General features: G+C 36.9%; 1 protein-coding gene across 7 annotated transcripts in view; it reads left to right on the forward strand.

Annotated features, from left to right (window-relative positions):
• The window catches only part of ATRNL1 (attractin like 1), an 810133-nt gene that overhangs the window by 541903 nt on the left and 246711 nt on the right, over positions 1-21519 (forward strand). The gene's annotated exons all lie outside the window — the stretch shown is intronic.

Consider the following 21519-nt stretch of genomic DNA (forward strand, 5'->3'; position numbering starts at 1 on the left):
AAAACCGAGTGGCAGGGAGGTGATAAGTCGCAGCAGCCGCGCTCACCAAACACCTCATCACCTGAGCTGCTCGGACCTGGGAAGGGCACAAAACGCAGCCCAACCGAGTCTGCACCTCTGAGGACTACCCGAGTGCCTGAACCTGAGCGGCTTAGACCTGGGAGCTACAAGCAGCCCAGGGCCAGCCTCAGATGGTTCCTGGCAGAGCAACCTAGAGCCTGGGCAGTGTGGGCAGGGAGGCTACACACTCCATGAGCGGGGGCAGGCCCAGTGTGGCTGAGGTACTGCGAGCACACGCCACTGTTATTTGTTTGCAGTGTCTCTCCCTCCCCACAGCATGACTGAACAAGTGAGCCTAAAAAAAAAAAAAGTGTCCACCACCGCCCCCTTTATATGAGGGCAGAAATCAGACACTGAAGAGACTAGCAAACAGAAGAAGCTATAACATAGGGAACTGCCTTGGAAGTGACAGGCAATAGATTAAAACCCTGTCATTAGTACCGACTACATAGGAAGGGGCCTGTAGATCTTGAGAAATATAAGCCGGACCAAGGAACTAGCCGAAAATGAAATGACCCCACAATACCCACAATAACACCAGAAAAAGTCCTAGGTATATTTTTACTGTTTTTACTATCATTCTTTCTTATTTAAAAAATTTTTTTTTAAAATTTTAAGACCGCTATTACTCCTTTAATTTTCACTTTTATAACCTACTATTACTTTGCAAAACAAAACAAAAGACCCTATTTTTTTCAAGCAAACTTCATATATATTTTATAATTTTTGTGACCTTGTTTTTTTTTTTTCTTTTTCTCTTTCTTTTTTTATTTTTTCTTCTTTTCTTTAACATTGTATTTTTGCAATTCCAAACTCTACTCTAGATTTTTAATTTTAGCTTTTTGGTATTTGCTATCAATTTTCTACCTATATTTTTTTTTATAATATTTGTGACTTTTTTTTTCTCTTTTTCTTTCTCTTCTTCTTTTCTTTAACATTGTATTTCTGAAATTCCAAACTCTACTCTAGATTTTTAATTTATGCTTTTTGGTACTTGTTATCAATTTTGTACCTATATTTTCTTTATAATTTTTGTGACTTTGTTTTTGTTTGTTTGTTTTTTCTCTTTCTTTTTCTTCTTCTTTTCTCTAACGTTGTATTTTTGAAATTCCAAACTCTAGATTTTTAACTTTTGCTTTTTGGTATTTGTTATCAATTTTGTACCTATATTTTCTTTATAATTTTTGTGACTTTTTTTTTCTCCCTCTTTCTTTTCCTTCTTCTTTTCTTTAACATTGTATTTTTGAAATTCCAAACTCTATTCTAGATTTTTAATTTTTGCTTTTAGGTATTTGTTACCAATTTTGTACTTTTAAGAACCCAATCTTCAGTACGCATATTTTACTTGGGAGCGAGATTACTGGCTTGACTGCTCTCTCCCCCTTTGGACTCTCCTTTTTCTCCGCCAGGTCGCCTGCGTCTCCTCCCTAACCCCTCTCTACTCTACCCAAGTCTGTGAATTTCTGTGTGTTCCAGACGGTGGAGAACACTTAGGGAACTGATTACTGGCTGAATCTGTCTCTCTTCTTTTCATTCCCCACTTTTATCCTCCTGGCCACCTCTGTCTCCTTCCTCCTTCTTCTCTTCTCTGTATAACTCTGTGAACATCTCTGAGCGGTCCAGTTGTGGAGTGCACATAAGGAAGTGATTACTGGCTAGCCCGCTCTGTCCTCTATTGATTCCATCTTATCTCATTCAGGTCACCTCTAACTCCCTCCTCCCTCTTCTCTCCATGTAATGCTGTGAACCTCTCTGGGTGACCCTCACGGTGGAGAAACTTTTCATCTTTAACCTAGATGTTTTATCAATGGTGCTGTATAGAAGGAGAAGTTTTGAGACTACTGTAAAAATAAGACCGAAAACTGGAAGCAGGAGGCTTAAGTCCAAACCCTGACTCCAGGGAACATTAATTGACAGGAGCTCATCAAATGCCTCCATACCTACACTGAAACCAAGCACCACACAAGGGCCAACAAGTTCCAGGGCAAGACATACCAAGCAAATTCTCCAGCAACACAGGAACACAGCCCTGAGCTCCAATATACAGGCTGCCCAAAGTTACTACAAAACCATTGACATCTCATAACTCATTACTGGATACTTCATTGCACTCCAGAGAGAAGAAATCCAGCTCCACCCACCAAAACACCGACACAAGCTTCCCTAACCAAGAAAACTTGACAAGCCACCTGTACAAACCCACACACAGCGAGGAAACTCCACAATAAAAAGAACTCCACAAACTGCCAGAATACAGAAAGGACACCCCAAACTCAGCAATATAAACAAGATGAAGAGACAGAGGAATACCCAGCAGGTAAAGGAACAAGATAAATGCCCACCAAACCAAACAAAAGAGGAAGAGATAGGGAATCTACCTGATAAAGAATTCTGAATAATGATAGTGAAATTGATCCAAACTCTTGAAATCAGAATGGAATCACAGATAAATATCCTGGAGACAAGGATTGAGAAGATGCAAGAAAGGTTTAACAAGGACCTAGAAGAAATAAAAAAGAGTCAATATATAATGAATAATGCAATAAATGAGATAAAAAACACTCTGGAGGCAACAAATAGTAGAACAACAGAGGCAGAAGATAGGATTAGTGAATTAGAAGATAGAATGGTAGAAATAAATGAATCAGAGAGGATAAAAGAAAAATGAATTAAAAGAAATGAGGACAATCTCAGAGACCTCCAGGACAATATTAAACACTACAACATTCGAATCATAGGAGTCCCAGAAGAAGAAGACAAAAAGAAAGACCATGAGAAAATACTTGAGGAGATAATAGTTGAAAACTTACCTAAAATGGGGAAGGAAATAATCACTCAAGTCCAAGAAACTCAGAGAGTCCCAAACAGGATAAACCCAAGGCGAAACACCCCAAGACACATATTAATCAAATTAACAAAGATCAAACACAAAGAACAAATATTAAAAGCAGCAAGGGAAAAACAACAAATAAAACACAAGGGAATTCCCATAAGGATAACAGCTGATCTTTCAATAGAAACTCTTCAAGCCAGGAGGGAATGGCAAGACATACTTAAAGTGATGAAAGAAAATAACCTACAGCCCAGATTATTGTACCCAGCAAGGATCTCATTCAAATATGAAAGAGAAATCAAAAGCTTTACAGACAAGCAGAAGCTGAGAAAATTCAGCACCACCAAACCAGCTCTCCAACAAGTACTAAAGGATATTCTCTAGACAGGAAACACAAAAAGGGTGTATAAATTCGAACCCAAAACAATAAAGTAAATGGCAACGGGATCATACTTATCAATAATTACCTTAAACGTAAATGGGTTGAATGCCCCAACCAAAAGACAAAGACTGGCTGAATGGATACAAAAACAAGACCCCTACATATGTTGTCTACAAGAGACCCACCTCAAAACGGGGGACACATACAGACTGAAAGTGAAGGGCTGGAAAAAGATTTTCCATGCAAATAGGGACCAAAAGAAAGCAGGAGTAGCAATACTCATATCAGATGAAATAGACTTTAAAACAAAGGCTGTGAAAAGAGACAAAGAAGGTCACTACATAATGATCAAAGGATCAATCCAAGAAGAAAATATAACAATTATAAATATATATGCACCCAACATAGGAGCACCGCAATATGTAAGACAAATGCTAACAAGTATGAAAGAGAAATTAACAATAACACAATAATAGTGGGAGACTTTAATACCCCACTCACACCTATGGATAGATCAACTAAACAGAAAATTAACAAGGAAACACAAACTTTAAACGATACAATAGACCAGTTAGACCTAATTGATATCTATAGGACATTTCATCCCAAAACAATGAATTTCACCTTTTTCTCAAGTGCACATGGAACCTTCTCCAGGATAGATCACATCCTGGGCCATAAATCTAGCCTTGTTAAATTCAAAAACATTGAAATAATTCCAAGCATCTTTTCTGACCACAATGCAGTTAGGTTAGATCTCAATTACAGGAGAAAAACGATTAAAAATTCCAACATATGGAGGCTGAACAACACGCTGCTGAATAACCAACAAATCACAGAAGAAATAAAAAAGAAATCAAAATTTGCATAGAAAAGAATGAAAATGAAAACACAACAACCCAAAACCAATGGGACACTGTAAAAGCAGTCCTAAGGGGAAAGTTCATAGCAATACAGGCATACCTCAAGAAACAAGAAAAAAGTCAAATAAATAACCTAACTCTACACCTAAATCAACTAGAAAAGGAAGAAATGTAGAACCCCAGGGTTAGTAGAAGGAAAGAAATCTTAAAAATTAGGGCAGAAATAAATGCAAAAGAAACAAAAGAGATCATAGCAAAAATCAACAAAGCCAAAAGCTGGTTCTTTGAAAGGATAAATAAAATTGACACACCATTAGCCAGACTCATCAAGAAACAAAGGGAGAAAAATCAAATCCATAAAATTAGAAATGAAAATGGAGAGATCACAACAGACAACACAAATATGAACAATCATAAGAGACTACTATCAGCAATTATATGCCAATAAAATGGACAACATGGAAGAAATGGACAAATTCTTAGAAAAGTACAACTTTCCAAACTGGACCAGGAAAAATTAGAAAATCTTAACAGACCCATCACAAGCATGGAAATTGAAACTGTAATCAGAAATCTTCCAGCAAACAAAAGCCCAGGTCCAGACGGCTTCACAGCTGAATTCTACCAAAAATGTAGAGAAGAACTAACACCTATCCTGCTCAAACTCTTCCAGAAAATTGCAGAGGAAGGTAAACTTCCAAACTCATTCTATGAGGCCACCATCACCCTAATGCCAAAACCTGACAAAGATCCCACAAAAAAAGAAAACTACAGGCCAATATCACTGATGAACATAGATGCAAAAATCCTTAGCAAAATTTTAACGATCAGAATCCAACAACACATTAAAAAGATCATATACCATGACCAAGTGGGCTTTATCCCAGGGATGCAAGGATTCTTCAATATCCACAAATCAACCAATGTAATACACCACATTAACAAGTTGAAAAATAAAACCATATGATTATCTCAATAGATGCAGAGAAAGCCTTTGACAAAATTCAACATCCATTTATGATACAAAACTCTCCAGAAAGCAGGAATAGAAGAAACATACCTCAACATAATAAAAGCTATATATGAGAAACCCACAGCAAACATTATCCTCAATGGTGAAAAATTGAAAGCATTTCCTCTAAAGTCAGGAACAAGACAAGGGTGCCCACTTTCACCTTTACTATTCAACATAGTTTTGGAAGTTTTGGCCACAGCAATCAGAGCAGAAAAAGAAAGGAATCCAAATTGGAAAAGAAGTAAAACTCTCACTGTTTACAGATGATATGATCCTCTATATAGAAAACCCTAAAGACTCCACCAGAAAATTACTAGAACTAATCAAAGAATATAGTAAAGTTGCAGGATATAAAATCAACACACAGAAATCCCTTGCATTCCTATACACTAATAATGAGAAAATAGAGAAATTAAGGAAACAATTCCATTCACCATTGCAACGAAAAGAATAAAACACTTAGCAATATATCTACCTAAAGAAACTGAAGACCTAAATATAGAAAACTATAAAACACTGGTGAAAGAAATCAATGAGGACACTAATAAATGGAGAAATATACCATGTTCATGAATTGGAAGAATCAATATAGTGAAAATGAGTATACTACCCAAAGCAAATTATAGATTCAGTGCAGTCCCTATCAAGCTACCAACGGTATTCTTCACAGAGCTAGAACAAATAAGTTCACAATTTGTATGGAAATCCAAAAAGCTCGAATAGCCAAAGCAATCTTGAGAAAGAAAAATGGAACTGGAGGAATCAACCTGCCTGACTTCAGGCTCTACTACAAAGCCACAGTCATCAAGACAGTATGGTACTGGCACAAAGACAGAAATATAGATCAATGGAACAAAATAGAAAGCCCAGAGATAAATTCATGCACATATGGATACGTTATCTTTGACAAAGGAGGCAGGACTATACAATGGATTAAAGACAATCTCTTTAACAAGTGGTGCTGGGAAAACTGGTCAACCACTTGTAAAAGAATGAAACCAGAACACTTTCTAACACCACACACAAAAATAAACTCAAAATGGATTAAAGATCTCAACGTAAGACCAGAAACTATAAAACTCCTAGAGGAGAGCATAGGCAAAACACTCTCCGGCATACATCACAGCAGGATCCTCTATGACCCACCTCCCAGAATATTGGAAATAAAAGCAAAAATAAACAAATGGGACCTAATTAAACTTAAAAGCTTCTGCACAACAAAGGAAACTATAAGCAAGGTGAAAAGACAGCCTTCAGAATGGGAGAAAATAATAGCAAATGAAACAACTGATAAACAACTAATCTCAAAAATATACAAGCAACTCCTACAGCTCAATTCCAGAAAAATAAATGACCCAATCAAAAAACTGGCCAAAGAACTAAATAGACATTTCTCCAAAGAAGACATACAGATGGCGAACAAACACATGAAAAGATGCTCAACATCACTCATTATCAGAGAAATGCAAATCAAAACCACTATGAGGTACCATTTCATGTCAGTCAGAATGGCTGTGACACAAAAGTCTATAAGCAATATGCTGGAGAGGGTGTGGAGAAAAGGGAACCCTCTTACACTGTTGGTGGGAATGCAAACTAGTACAGCCACTATGCAGAACAGTGTGGACATTCCTTAAAAAACTGGGAATAGAACTGCTTTATGATCCAGCAATTCCACTGCTGGGCATACACACTGAGGAAACCAGAAGGGAAAGAGACACATGTACCCCAATGTTCATTGCAGCACTGTTTATAATAGCCAGGACATGGAAGCAACCTAGATGTCCATCAGCAGATGAATGGATAAGAAAGCTGTGGTACATATACACAATGGAGTATTACTCAGCCATTAAAAAGAATACATTTGACTCAGTTCTAATGAGGTGGGTGAAACTGGAACCTATTATACAGAGTGAAGTAAGCCAGAAAGAAAAACACCAATACAGTATACTAATGCATATATATGGAATTTAGAAAGATGGTAACAATAACCCTGTGTTTGAGACAGCAAAAGAGACACTGATGTATAGAACAGTCTTTTGGACTCTGTGGGAGAGGGAGAGGGTGGGATGATTTGGGAGAATGGCATTGAAACATGTAAAATATCATATATGAAATGAGTTGCCAGTCCAGGTTCGATGCACGATACTGGATGCTTGGGGCTGGTGCACTGGGACGACCCAGAGGGATGGTATGGGGAGGGAGGAGGGAGGAGGGTTCAGGATGGGGAACACATGTATACCTGTGGCGGATTCACTTTGATATATGGCAAAACCAATACAATATTGTAAAGTTAAAAAATTAAATTAAATTTAAAAAAAAAGAAAGGCTATGATAATTGGTTAAGAGCAAAAACCAGGAGTTAGCCAATATTCCTCCTCCTAATCCGGTCTCTATTTTCTATCAGTCATTGACCTCTGTCATATCTTCAGTGTAAACATATCTTAAATTCATCACCTCATCCCCACTACTGATTTTCTAGTTTCAAGCCTCAAGATCTATTTCCTTATCCTATTCTGTTACCCTCCTTCCTGGTTGCCCTCCTTCAACCTACTTCCCTCTTCCAGACTTTTTGTCACATTGCCACAAAAGTCTTCTTCGTAGGGTGCAAATATTCATATCACCCTTCCCAAAATTCCCCATTGGATTCTCATCTCCTATGGTGAAAATTCAAATTCCTCTGCATAATTTACTGTATCCTGCAATCTGTTGTTCGTTCTTACTATGTCTTTACTTGCCTTCTCATGCCAATAACCAGATCCCTGCTCAGTGTCCCTTGCCTCTATCTTTGTTTCTGCTGTTCACTTGTCCTAGAAGAACTTGCCTATCTGGTGGTAGAATTCAACTAATTCTTCTACTCTGAAAAGAAAAAAAAAATAGAATGTTTGAATAAAAGAAGAAGTGAATGAAAAGCATTATCTTAAGGTGACAAAAGGATTGCAAGAAAACCCAAAGGAACTTAGCATGAATTTTAGCATCAACAGTGACTTTGTCTTAAAGCTGGAATCAGAAGTGAGGAAAACACCTAGTAGGGTTGACTCAGGGTTCAGTTCAGTTCAGTCGCTCAGTCGTGTCCGACTCTTTGCGACCCCATGAATCGCAGCACGCCAGGCCTCCCTGTCCATCACCAACTCCCGGAGTTCACTCAAACTCACATCCATCGAGTCAGTGATGCCATCCAGCCATCTCATCCTCTGTCGTCCCCTTCTCCTCCTGCCCCCAATCCCTCCCAGCATCAGAGTCTTTTCCAATGAGTCAACTCTTCACATGAGGTGGCCAAAGTACTAGAGTTTCAGCTTTAGTATCATTCCTTCCAAAGAACACCCAGGGCTGATCTCCTTTAGAATGGACTGGTTGGATCTCCTTACAGTCCAAGGGACTCTCAAGAGTCTTCTCCAACACCGCAGTTCAAAAGCATCAATCCTTCGGCACTCAACTTTCTTCACAGTCCAACTCTCGCATCCATACATGACCACTGGGAAAACCATAGCCTTGACTAGATGGACCTTTGTTGACAAAGTAATGTCTCTGCTTTTGAATATGCTCTCTAGGTTGGTCATAACTTTGCTTCCAAGGAGTAAGCGTCTTTTAATTTCATGGCTGCAGTCACCATCTGCAGTGATTTTGGAGCCCCAAAAAATAAGGTCTGCCACTGTTTCCACTGTTTCCCCATCTATTTCCCATGAAGTGACTCAGGATTAGATACTGGAAAGCTGAATACAGATAATCAAGTTAATGGGAGATGCTGGTATGAGAGCCTCTTTTAAAATTGCTGAGGGGAGCAGATAAGGAGTGTAATAGGGAATGCAAAGGTCTGTGGCTGACAATATGGTTGCTCCAGACATAGAGTTGTTATTGTTCATTCTCTCAGTTGTGTCCAACTCTTTCACGACCCTATAGACTGCAGCCCACCAGGCTCCTCTGTCCACAGAATTTCCTAGGCAAGCATACTGGAATAGGTTGCCATTTCCTTCTTGAAGGGGTCTTCCCAACCCAGGGATTGAACCCAAGTCTCCTGCCTTTCACACACTGGAGGTGGATTCTTCACTGCTGAGCTGCTGGGGAAGCCTGATATGTGTTCTAGTCATTGAATACTACAACTTCCATACCTCACTTTAATGTACTGTAACACACAAACACACAATGTCCCAGAATTTAAAAAACAAAAAAAAAGCAGGAAAAAAGCTTTCTTTAGAGAAGATGGTAATTTTGAGTGAACGAAGTCTTTTGGTGACCAAATTGGAAAATGTCATATAAACACCGTGTTGTCCTCATGCACGCAGGTATCTTCATGCAGGGGGAAAGCAAGTATAAATGAGTTACGTACTCTAAATGAGTTATTACTGAGTCTTATTAAACCTACGTACTTTTTAAACATATTTTACTTTTTTTAGAGCAGCTTTATGTTGACAGCAAAATTAAGAAGCAATTACAGAGATTTCTCATATGCCTGTCCACTGCTCTCACACATACCCTACATGAGTTTTTTGCTTATGACTTCTTGCTAGAATATTCACTTTCAAAACTCTATAAATTTTTGAAGTATATATGGTATATGTGGCCCTTGAATATCTCTTTGAAATGATGCATTATGACCTCGGTGTGTATGTTTTGGGGAAATTTTAGGCAGTACATTCTCAAAATAGAATAATTTTACCTTATATAAATTACATTTTAAGAAGTCCCAGAGAATATTTTATTAAAAGTACATCAGCTTTTGATGGTTCCATTTATTTGAGGAAAAAGTAGCAAGAAAATGTGCCGTGCACTAGGTGCTCCAGAAAATATACAGGTGTCTCCGGTATCATCAGTGCTGCAGACTGTCTATTGTCTATGGAGAATGGCATCAGTATCTCCTTCTCCTCTGCCCCTGTTGCTCCTTCCTTTCTTCCCAGATTCGTCCTGTTGCTCCTCACACTCTCAGGCATTATAAAAACTCATGCACATGATAATAAACCTGAAGCACCATGAGATCTCAGAATACTTTTGGCTCATTATAGAAAGTTTAATTTTGGTATAATTAGTAATAAAGCTATTTTATTATAGTGAGAGTAACATAAGATCACTCTTTCCATCATAACATTTAATTAACTAAATACCTCCAGTCTCCCACTGTGAATGAAGTGTAAATGTATGAGTACATAAATGCCTGTATAAATGCATGTGCAGTTTTTATCACATACTGAGAGAATATATGGTTGACTTATTAATGACATATTACTTGACTATTTTTCCATGTATTCAAGAATTATCAAGGCAATATAGATGTCGTAACATCAGTTATTAATTTTATGTTAGTTTGTCCCAAAGTTTAATATAATTAAACATTCTAATTATAGAAACTTTGGAAAATACAGAAAAGTATATTATAAACATAAGACGCCTCATCCATACTCAATCAGTGCCCTCATTCCCTTCTGGGTCAATTCCATCTCTCTGCCCTAAACCCCTGGCAACAACTGATCTGATTATTTCCTTATAGTTTTGCCTTTACTGAGAGGCCAAATAAATGGAAGCACATAGTATGTAGCCTTTGATGTTTGACTTCTTTCACTTGGCATAATGTTTTCAGGATGCATCCATGTCATTATCGGTGTCAGTAGTTTATTCTGTTGCTGAAGAGCATTCCGTTGTATGGATGCTCACAATTTATTTATTCAGTCACCAGGTGATGAACATTTGGATTATTTCCAGTCTGGAACTACTGGAAATAAAACTGGCATGAACACTTTCATATGTCTTCCCTGGTGACTCAGACAATGAAAAATCTGCCTGCAATGCGGGAGAGCTAGGTGCCATCCCTGGGTGGGGAAGATCCCCCGGAAAAGGCATGGCAACCCACTCCATGCCTGGAGGTGTCTCTTGCCTGGAGAATTCCTTGGACAGAGGAGCCTGGTGAGCTACAGTCCATAGGGTTGCAAAGAGTCAGACACGACTGTGTGACTTTCACTCCTCACTCATAGGTCTTTAAATGGAAATATGTTTTCATTTCTCTTGGGGAAATATCTGTCAATGAGATTGTTGGGTCATATGGTAAAATTATATTTAACTATTTCCCAAAGTGGCTGAAGCTTCAATACTTTGGCCACCTGATGTGAAGAGATGACTCATTGGAAAAGACTGAGGCTGGGAAAGATTGAGCAAAAGGAAAAGGGGGTGGCAAAAGATGAGATGATTAGATAGCATCAGCAACTCAATAGACATAAATTTATACAAACTCTGGGAAATAGTGGAGGACAGGGGAGCCTGAAATGCTGCAGTCCATGAGGTCAGAAAGAGTTGCACACGACTTAGTGACTGAACAAAAGGTGGCTGTACCATTTTGTATTCCTGTCAGCAACATATACAAGTTATTAGTGACTTTGGATTGTCTTTTGTTTCTCTGATATGTGTATGATGGTATATCTTTGTCGTATTTGATTTTGAGGAGACCTAAATGTCTTTTCAAGATAGATGGAGCCCCTGCCTATCCATTTATAGTTATCCATATCTTCAAATATTAATTTTTTCCACAAACATAATATGCATAGACATCAACTAAGAAATATTCTAAAATAAAAGACTGCGAATAGAGGATATCTAATATTTTCCAATAAAATAAGAATCTAGAAATGTAACTTTGTAAGAATATCTTCATGTAACTTTGGAAAAATATGTTCATAATACAGCTGTATTTTTCCAGCTTTCTATGAGGCCCTCTTTAGTGAAATAACATCATTAAATAAGAAATGAAATATTAATATCAGATTAATTTTTAAATTTTATAATAAAAAAATTTAAGCTAGATAGAAATAGATCAGTTATATTCCCCAGCTTTAGCAGTTGGTGGCTCATGGCCAATCATATTTCATCTCTGCCCTGTTTTTCCCCAGCTCCACAGGTGGTTATTTTGAAGCAAATCCCAGACATCAAAGATTAAATTTTAATTGACTCTCAGAGCTCTTGATTTATCTTATTAGTATTGAACATAACTATTTTTAAATGTTTAAATTTTAAAAATTAATTTCTAGTATTTATCTCTAAGGTTTTATCAGTCTTCTGGTTAGACCTATTTATATGTAAAGTATAAAGTATTTGCTAGTTATGTTATTCCAAGTGTTATTCAATAAGCTGTGGGAAATCATCATACCTGAATGGGAAATAAAAACTCATTAAGTGAAATTGTTTTACTTTATTAGCATATTGTGTATATTGTTTCTTTGGTAGTACTGTATAGACATTAAATTATAATAATTGCAGCTCTGCTTAATGGAAGGTGCTACTTAAGTTAACAATATAGGTCATTTGATCTATATTTTTATTTTCAGTATTACAATTTTTAAATTACACATTGACTATAATCCTAGGAGTACTTTCTTAATTCTTATTATAATGCTGATCTAATTTTTCTCACTGGGAATCTCAACTGAAGTGCATAACCAGTTTTAATTAAGAATGAAAGAAAAAGAAACTTTACATCATTAGGAATTTTGATTTTTGCCACTCTAACAAAAGACCATAAGCAGCATGAGATTAGTCAGATGGGAGAAATTATAACCAACCATTTTAAGAGCCACCTATGACAAACTGCAATAATGGGGGAAGTAACCTTGATATATTTCAGTCCAAGTATGAATATCCATAGTTTGTTATATTCCAGACAGTCCATTACCCAAAGATGTAGGGCCAAATTAACTTTAATGTTGCAGTCTTCGCAAGATGTTCTGTAGCTAGCAATAACATTAAGATAATGCTGTTAAAATAAGAATTTCAATTATAAGGCAGATGAGACTGTGAAAAACATGACAGCCTTAATGAGCAATAGAAGTTGGTATTCACTTTGATAAGGAACATACTTATCACAGAAAGGAAACAAAATACAACCTTCAGCCTTTCATAATGTGTCATGTCACCTGCTGTTGAAATGAGCTTTGGGTTCAAATTCAAGTCTATCCATTCTTGCAGACTGGCCCTAGGATGATGACCACCAAGTACTTATTAAGGGGATACTGATTTTAACCAAGGCATGTGTAATGAATATGACCAAAGTACAGATTTTTTGTGTGTGGTGTTAGACATGTCCTTGTTTTTTACTTTACAGTGATAGGCAGAGAAGGAATAATGAAGATACCTGGTGGGGTTAAGTAAGATCAGAGGAGAAAAAGTCCACTGTTGATAGCAATCTATTCTTTGTAGCCAGCCGCTTCTGCAGTAGCTTTGCCTCCTAGCTTTGTGAGTCAAGCTGGTGAATGTGTAAGGTCATTATTCTCCCGGTGTGGTTTAACAACGAAATCTACCCCTAAGGCAGCTGGCAATGTGGAAGCACACTCTTGTGGGTCCTTAAGTTTCAGTGCTGTTTATACAATTAAGGAAGGCTAAAAGCCCATCCTGCTCAAAAATCCGTCCTGCTCATCTAATCTAGAAATCATTTGCTTAGTGTTAGTGACCAGCTGTATCATTTTTGTCTCTCAGTTGCAAATTGTTAGGCTTATAGTTTCTTCTTGTTACTTTGGATTTTTCCATGCATGTGTAAATGGAGATTTTTCTTTATATAATGAATAAACCTATATGATGCTTGATGCTTTTGGCTGTTTTTAAGTCTGGAGCTCTTTTCTGCTTTGGAAAAGCCTAAAGACTATTTTGGTTTTCATTTACCCTGTATGTCACTGTTTATTCACCACTTATATAATTAATATAATCATTTCTCTCTCTTTCTTTATAAATACATTTATCATAAAGCACTTTCATCTATATTGCTTGCTCTAGAGCATGACCAATTTTGATAGTCTTTTACTACAATAGGCTGTATAATACCCATAATGTTTGTGCTGTCTACTCTCATATTTACTTAATCTATCTTCAAAGGGAGCATGGCTGATGCCTTTAAGTGAACCAATCGATTACACAACATTATGTTTAGCTTCCACAAGCAGAAATTTTGTTTTCTCCCTTAGGAGCCTTAATTCTGGATATAGGCATTCCATCTAGATTTGGAATGTTCATTTATTAAATGTAAATATATTTTAGCTTGAATAATACATATTTAAAAGATAGATCTATAGAGTAACAGTAAAATGTATATGGCAATTTATTAGTGTCTATGATGATTTTAAATATAAGCACAATGAAACTGATTTAAACTACAGATATTACAGTAAATCATTCATGAAGAACCAGAGTTCAGATGCAAAACTGATGTTCTTAATCAATTAGTTAATATATTGTCTAAAAATCTAAAATATAATACCATATTATTGAAGCAACTTTGCTAAACACATCTTATACTCTTAACATATGAGAATATAGTGGGTTTCAGCGACATTATTATAATAACTTAGTATCTGTTTTTTTTTTTTTTTTTACTCTATTTTAGTTTCTTTCCTCATCTATCACTGGAAACAATGAACCAAGCATCTCCAAATAAGGAAAACTTACTATTTTTTTTCTCATTCATTTCCTTTCTATCCTGTTAGTTGTACCTAGAAATACAGCATTGTCATTTCCTTGGCTTCTTTTGTGTGCAGCCTTGTGGTGGTGTCTGAACATATAGATTTATAGATAAATTTTAAAACTTAATAAAAATTAGTCTTCATAATATTTTAGTGAAGTGAAAGTGAAGTAGCTCAGTCGTGTCCGACTCTTTGTGATCACATGGACTGTAGCCTACCAGGCTCCTTCCTCCATGGGATACTCCAGGCAAGAATACTGGAGTGGGATGCTACTTCCTTCTCCAGGGGATCTTCCCAACCCAGGGATCAAACCCTGGTCTCCCGCATTGCAGGCAGAGCCTCTGAGCCACCAGAGAAGCCCAAATCTTTTAGTAAAAAAGTATAAAAATAGTAAAAGACTTATAAACATTAAAAATGTTAAGCAAAACTACTTAATTATTTAATTCAATCAGTTCAGTCACTCAGTCATGTCTGAGTCTTTGAGATCCCATGGACTGCAGCATGCCAGGCTTCTCTGTCCATCACCAACTCCCAGAGCCTACTCAAACTCATGTCCATCACGTGGGTGATGCCATCCAACCATCTCATCCTCTATTGTCCCCTTCTTCTCCTGCCTTCAGCCTTTCCCAGCATCAGGGACTTTTCCAACGAGTCGGTTCTTTGCATCAGGTGGCCAAAGTGTTGAAGTTTCAGCTTCAGCATCAGTCCTTCCAATGAGTATTCAGGACTGATTTTCTTCGGGATGGACTGGTTGTATCTCCTTGCAGTCCAAGGGACTCTCAAGAGTCTTCTCCAATACCACAGTTCAAAAGCATTAATACTTCGGTGCTCAGCTTTCTTTATGGTCCAACTCTCACATCCATCCATACATGACTACTGGAAAAACTATAGCTTTGACTAGACAGACCTTTGTTGGTAAAGTAATGTCTCTACTTTTTAATATGCTCTCTAGGTTGGATATAGCTTTTCTTCCAACCAGTAAGTGTTTTTTAATTTCTTGGCTACAGTCACCATGTGCAGTGATTTTGGAGCCCAAAATAATAAAGTCTGTCACTGTTTCCATTGTTTCCCCATGTATTTACCATGAACTGATGGGACTGGATGCCATGATCTTAATTTTCTGAATGTTTAGTTTGAAGCCAACTTTTCCACTCTCCTCTTTCACTTTCATCAAAAGGCTCTTCAGTTCTTCACTTTCTGCCATAAGGGTGGTGTCATCTGCATATCTGAGTTTATTGATATTTCTCCCAGAAATCTTGATTCCAACTTGTGCTTCATCCAGCCCAGTGTTTCTCATGATGTACTTTGCATATAAGTTAAATAAGCAGAGTGACAATATGCAGCCTTGATGTACTCCTTTCCCAATCTGAAACCAGTTTGTTGTTCCATGTCCAATTCTAACTGTTGCTTCTTGATCTGCATACAGATTTCTCAGGAGGCAGGTCAGGTGGTCTGGTATTCCCATCTCTTTTAAGAATTTTCCACAGTTTGTTGTTCCACAGTCAAAGGCTTTAGCGTAGTCAAAGGCTTTGGTATAGTAATATTATCACACTCAAAATAATGTTTACAGCTGATCATTTGAAAATGTTATTTTGGCTCTCATGCACTCCTTTTGATGAGGAATAGTTTGTTCATTTCATTGTGATCAGGTTTAGACCTTAGTAACATGTACATCTGATGGATGAGTGTTGTTTTAGAATTGTAAGAGAAATAGAGAAATGAACTCAAGGGCAAGAATGTAGTCTCTAATACAAAGAGCATTAAATTTGAAGTCAGAAGATTTAATTCCAGTTCCAGTTCTACTTTCTGATTAGTGACCTTGAGAAAGTAGCTTAAGCATTTCTGAGCTTCACATTCCTCATTTATAAAGCCAGAGGTAAGAAATACCTTGGTGCCTAGCACTCAGAGTCCTCATTGGCTTAAATAAGGTCTGCTACATTTAGATAGCAAACACAACATTGCTAGCTAAACATAAAGTATTCTAGCAGAGATTTACTGTCCAACATTTTCATTTATACATTTTTAATAATGATTTATTGATTATCCTTAATGTACAAGGAACACTGCTAGAGACCAGGGAAATAAAAGTAGATAATATAATACCCAGCCACTTCAAATTCTAGTGGGAAAAACATTGGAATGCATAATAAATATAATACTTGCATTTCAGTCATTGGCTTTAATGTTGATTGCTGAATGTTTCCTAAGAACAAGCAATATTTATATTAGTAAGATATATTATGAAAGTTTAAAAGAAAAGATCTAAAATGAAACAGAATTTAAAAACTAGATATAGATAAAATTATATGTGAAAATTTAGTATATGAAAAAAGTGGCAAATGCATCAGTGGGGAAAAGATAGGCTTCTCAGTAAGTGGCCGTGGGATAACTGAAGAGCTTTATAGAAAAAGGGAAAACAGAATCGGTTCCAAATTGAATAGAATTAAATTCAACAATGACCCAAAAATTTTTAAATGGAAACAAAGAGACCCAACTGTAAAAATGGGCAAGAGATATAAACAGTTCATAGGAAAAGAAATGCAAAGAGCATAGGATATAGAAAACTATGTTCAAATTCACTCATAATTATTAAAGTTAATTAAAATTCATTGAGAATACTTTCACTGTCAATAAGATTGTCAAAAATCTGAAAGGTTAGCAACATATTTGTAGTAGGCAGAATATTAGCCCTCAAAGATGTCTACATCCTAATCCCCAGAACTTTGCATGGGAAAAGGTACTTTGCAGGTGTGATTAGATTAAGTATTGTGAGACCTGGAGAGTATCCTGGATTATCCTGTTAGACTAAGTCTATGATCATAAGTGTATGATCATAATCTCTCATTCTTTACCAATGAAGAGGACGCAGGAGAGTCAGTCCCAGGAGAAGATGTGGTAATCAGGGCAGAGGTCAGACTTCTGTGATCCTTGGCTTTGAAAACGGGAGGGGACCACAAACGAAGGAATGTGGGTTGCCTCTAGCAAGAGGAAACAGACTTCTCCTCTAGAGCCTCTGGAAGGAAAACACTTGCTGACACCTTCATCTTAGCCCAGGGAGAACGATTTTTTGACTTTTGATTTCTAGAACTATTAAGTAATGAATTTGTATTGCTTTAAATCTACTAAATTTGTAGTAATTTGTCACCATAGCAGTAGTCAAATAGTTCAGTTCTCTAAGAGAAAGGTTTTGGAAAGCAGGCACTCTCATATCTTGTTGTGAATGCAAATTGTATAACTGTTATGGAGAAAAATTTAACTGTGTTTACATATACGCTTGGGGCTTCCCTGGTGGCTCAGATGGTAAAGAATGACTGCAGTGCTGAAGACCCAGGTTCAGTCCCCGAGTTGAGAAGATCTACTGGAAAAGGAAATGGCAACCCACTTCAGTACTTTTGCCTAGAAAATCTCATGGACAGAGGAACCTGGTGGCCTGCAGTCCATGGGGTCGCAGAGTTGGACATGACTCACACTTTCACTTTCTTTACATATATGCTTACTCTTAGATCCTGCAGACCATCTCTATCATGGTGAAAAATATGAAAAGGTATGTAGAAGGCTATTGCAGTACTATTTGTAATAGTAAAAAAGACTGACAGCAACTCAAATATCTATCAATAGTAGACTGGTTGAATGAAGAGTGGTCAAATGTTGTATCATGTAGTTATTTTCTTAAATTTCTATATTTTGCTATGGAATGATTTCAGGTATATTGTTAAATGAAAGTGGCAAGGTGGACATTGAAAGTCAAAGTCGCTCAGTCTTCCCTTGGGCTCACCAGGGAAGACTAGGCAACTTCATTGACTTGACTGACATTGAAACTACAAATAAATCTACTTTTATTAATTATATTATTAGATATAATATGTAATTTTATGTTAAATTGTACTATAATATAAAAGCAAGAATCAGTATTGTTAGATATCAAGATTTTTTTAATTATCAAAGATTATAATTGTATAATATTGAGAAGTATAGAACAAAATACAATTATTGGAGGACAGTTACTCTACAATATTGTGTTGGCCTCTGCCACACATCAACACGAATCAGCCACAGGTATACATATGTCCTCTCCCTCCTGAATCCTTCTACCATTTCCCACCCCATCCCACCAGGAGACTAGTAAAACTTTGTGTTCATTTAGTTGGTTATATATTCAATAGACACTTACTGAGCACCTACTCTGTTAAACTTTGTTATCGGCACTGTGATTCAGCAGTTATTAAAACATTCAAAACTCTTGCCCTCACACAACTTACATTCTAGTGGAGATAAAAATGGCAGACAATAAGTAAAAGATAAAAACTGAAAATTAACCATTAAACTTAGCATTGTTGACCATGACAAGAGCAAACACATTCCTATCACCAAGACACTCATAGTCTGCATAGATGGAAAGAGAAATTTCATAACCAAGTGCTATGTAGTGTGATATATCCTACCTACTTTTTAAGAAGCCTTCATAGAGCTTGCATTTTAGTAGGCACTTAATAGATAGTACTAAATGAATGTTTCCTTTATCTGTAAACGGACAAAAAGTATATTAATATTAATGTTGCAGTTATTTTGTACTCAATCATACTATCCAACTTCTGAAATATTTATGTCTATTATGATTACCCTAAGTAGGTAGAGCTTACTGAAGATAGACAAACTTAAATACTATTTGACATATCATTAGATAAGGAAGCATTTTTCTGAAAAGATGCATAAATTACAACTTATCTAGTTATCAAAGAGCACATTTACATTTTATAACCTCAAAATCATTTTAATCATAGATTTTATAACCTTAAAAATAACTTTAATCATAAATTTTAAGTATACTAATAACATTTAATTATGTAAGTGATATGTGTGAATAAGTATTCCGCCACATGTACCATTTAGATATATAACTCAAGATTTTACTGTAAGAAAAAAAAATTCAATTTGTTTTTCTCCTCTGGAGATTTTTTTTAACTACATAGTAGCATTACTTTATTAATGATAATAAAAGGAAAAAATTAAGATATTGAACTAAGAATTATCAAAAACTAGAATAAAATTAGCAATGTTTCTAAAAGTTAATTTGCTTTTTACTTATCCCACTATAAGTACATACATTTGAAAAGCAATAATACATATAAAAGCAAGATATATTATTTATTTCCCCTTCATGGATCACAGCTTTGTCATGGTGAAGGGGGTGCATAACTCAATGAAGCTATGAGCCATGCCATGCAAGGCCTTTCAAGATGGACAGGTCATAATGAAGAGTTCTGACAAAATGTGGTCCACTGGAGGAGGAAATGGCAAACCACTGCAGTATTCTTGCCTGGAGAACCCCAAGAACAGTATGAAAAGAAAAAAGATACGACACCAGAAGATGAGCCCCACAGGTTGGTAGGTGTCCAGTATGCTACTGGGGAAGAACAACGGGTAATTACTAATAGCTCTAGAAAGAATGAAGCGGCTGGGCCAAAGCAGAAATAATACTCAGTTGTGGATGTGTCTGGTGTCTGTGGATGTGTCTGATGCTGTAATGAACAGTATTGCATAGGAACCTGGAATATTAGCTTCATGAATCAAGGTAAATTGAATGTGGTCAAGCAGGAGATGAGAAGATTGAAGATTGGCAACTTAGGAATCAGTGGAAAAAAATGGACCAGAATGGGCAAATTTAATTTAGATGACCATTATATTGTGCCTGATGAACTATGGATGGAGGTTTGTGACACCGTACAGGGGACAGGGATCAAGACCATCCCCATGGAAAAGAAATGCAAAACAGCAAAATGGCTGTCTGGGGAGGCCTTACAAATACCTGTGAAAAGAAGAGAAGTGAAAAGCAAAGGAGAAAAGGAAAGATATAAGCATCTGAATGCAGAGTTCCAAAGAATAACAAGGAGAGAAAGAAAGCCTTCCTCAGCAATCAATACAAAGAAACAGAGGAAAACAACAGAATGGGAAAGACTAGAGATCTCTTCAAGAAAATTAGAGATACCAAGGGAACATTTCACGCAAAGATGGGCTCAATAAAGGACAGAAATGGTATGGACCTAACAGAAGCAGAAGATATTAAGAACAGGTGGCAAGAATACACAGAAGAACTGTACAAAAAAGATCTTCATGGCCCAGATAATCATGATGGTGTGATCACTCACCTAGAGCCAGACATCCTGGAATGTGAAGTCAAGTGAGCCTTAGGAAGCATCACTACGAACAAAGCTAGTGGAGGTGATGGAATTCCAGTTGAACTATTTCAAGTCCTGAAAGATGATGCTGTGAAAGTGCTGCACTCAATATGCCAGCAAATTTGGAAAACTCAGCAGTGGCCACAGGACTGGAAAAGGTCAGTTTTCATTCCAGACCCAAAGAAAGGCAATGCCAAACAATGCTCAAACTACCGCACAATTGCACTCATCTCACACGCTAGTAACGTAATGCTCAAAATTCTCCAAGCCAGGCTTCAGCAATACGTGAACCGTGAACTTCCAGATGTTCAATCTGGTTTTCGAAAAGCAGAGGAACCAGAGATCAAATTGCCAACATCTGCTGGATCATCAAAAAAGCAAGAGAGTTCCAAAAAAACATCTATTTCTGTTTTATTGACTATGCCAAAGCCTTTGACTGTGTGGATCACAATAAACTGTGGAAAATTCTGAAAGAGATGGGAATACCAGACCACCTGACCTACCTCTTGAGAAACCTGTATGCAGGTCAGGAAGCAACAGTTAGAACTGGACATGAAACACCAGACTGGTTCCAAATAAGAAAAGGCGTTACGTCAAGGCTGTATATTCTCACCCTGCTTATTTAACTTATATGCAGAGTACATCATGAGAAACGCTGGGCTGGAAGAAGCACAAGCTGGAATCAAGATTGCCCGAAGAAATATCAATAACCTCAGATATGCAGATGACACCACCCTTATGGCAGAAAGTGAAGAAGAACTA

The sequence above is a fragment of the Bos grunniens genome, chromosome 26 (assembly GCF_055505025.1).
Source record: "Bos grunniens cultivar Pamir isolate PY7600 chromosome 26, Bosgru_T2T1.0, whole genome shotgun sequence".
In the NCBI taxonomy this organism is placed as follows: domain Eukaryota; kingdom Metazoa; phylum Chordata; class Mammalia; order Artiodactyla; family Bovidae; genus Bos; species Bos grunniens.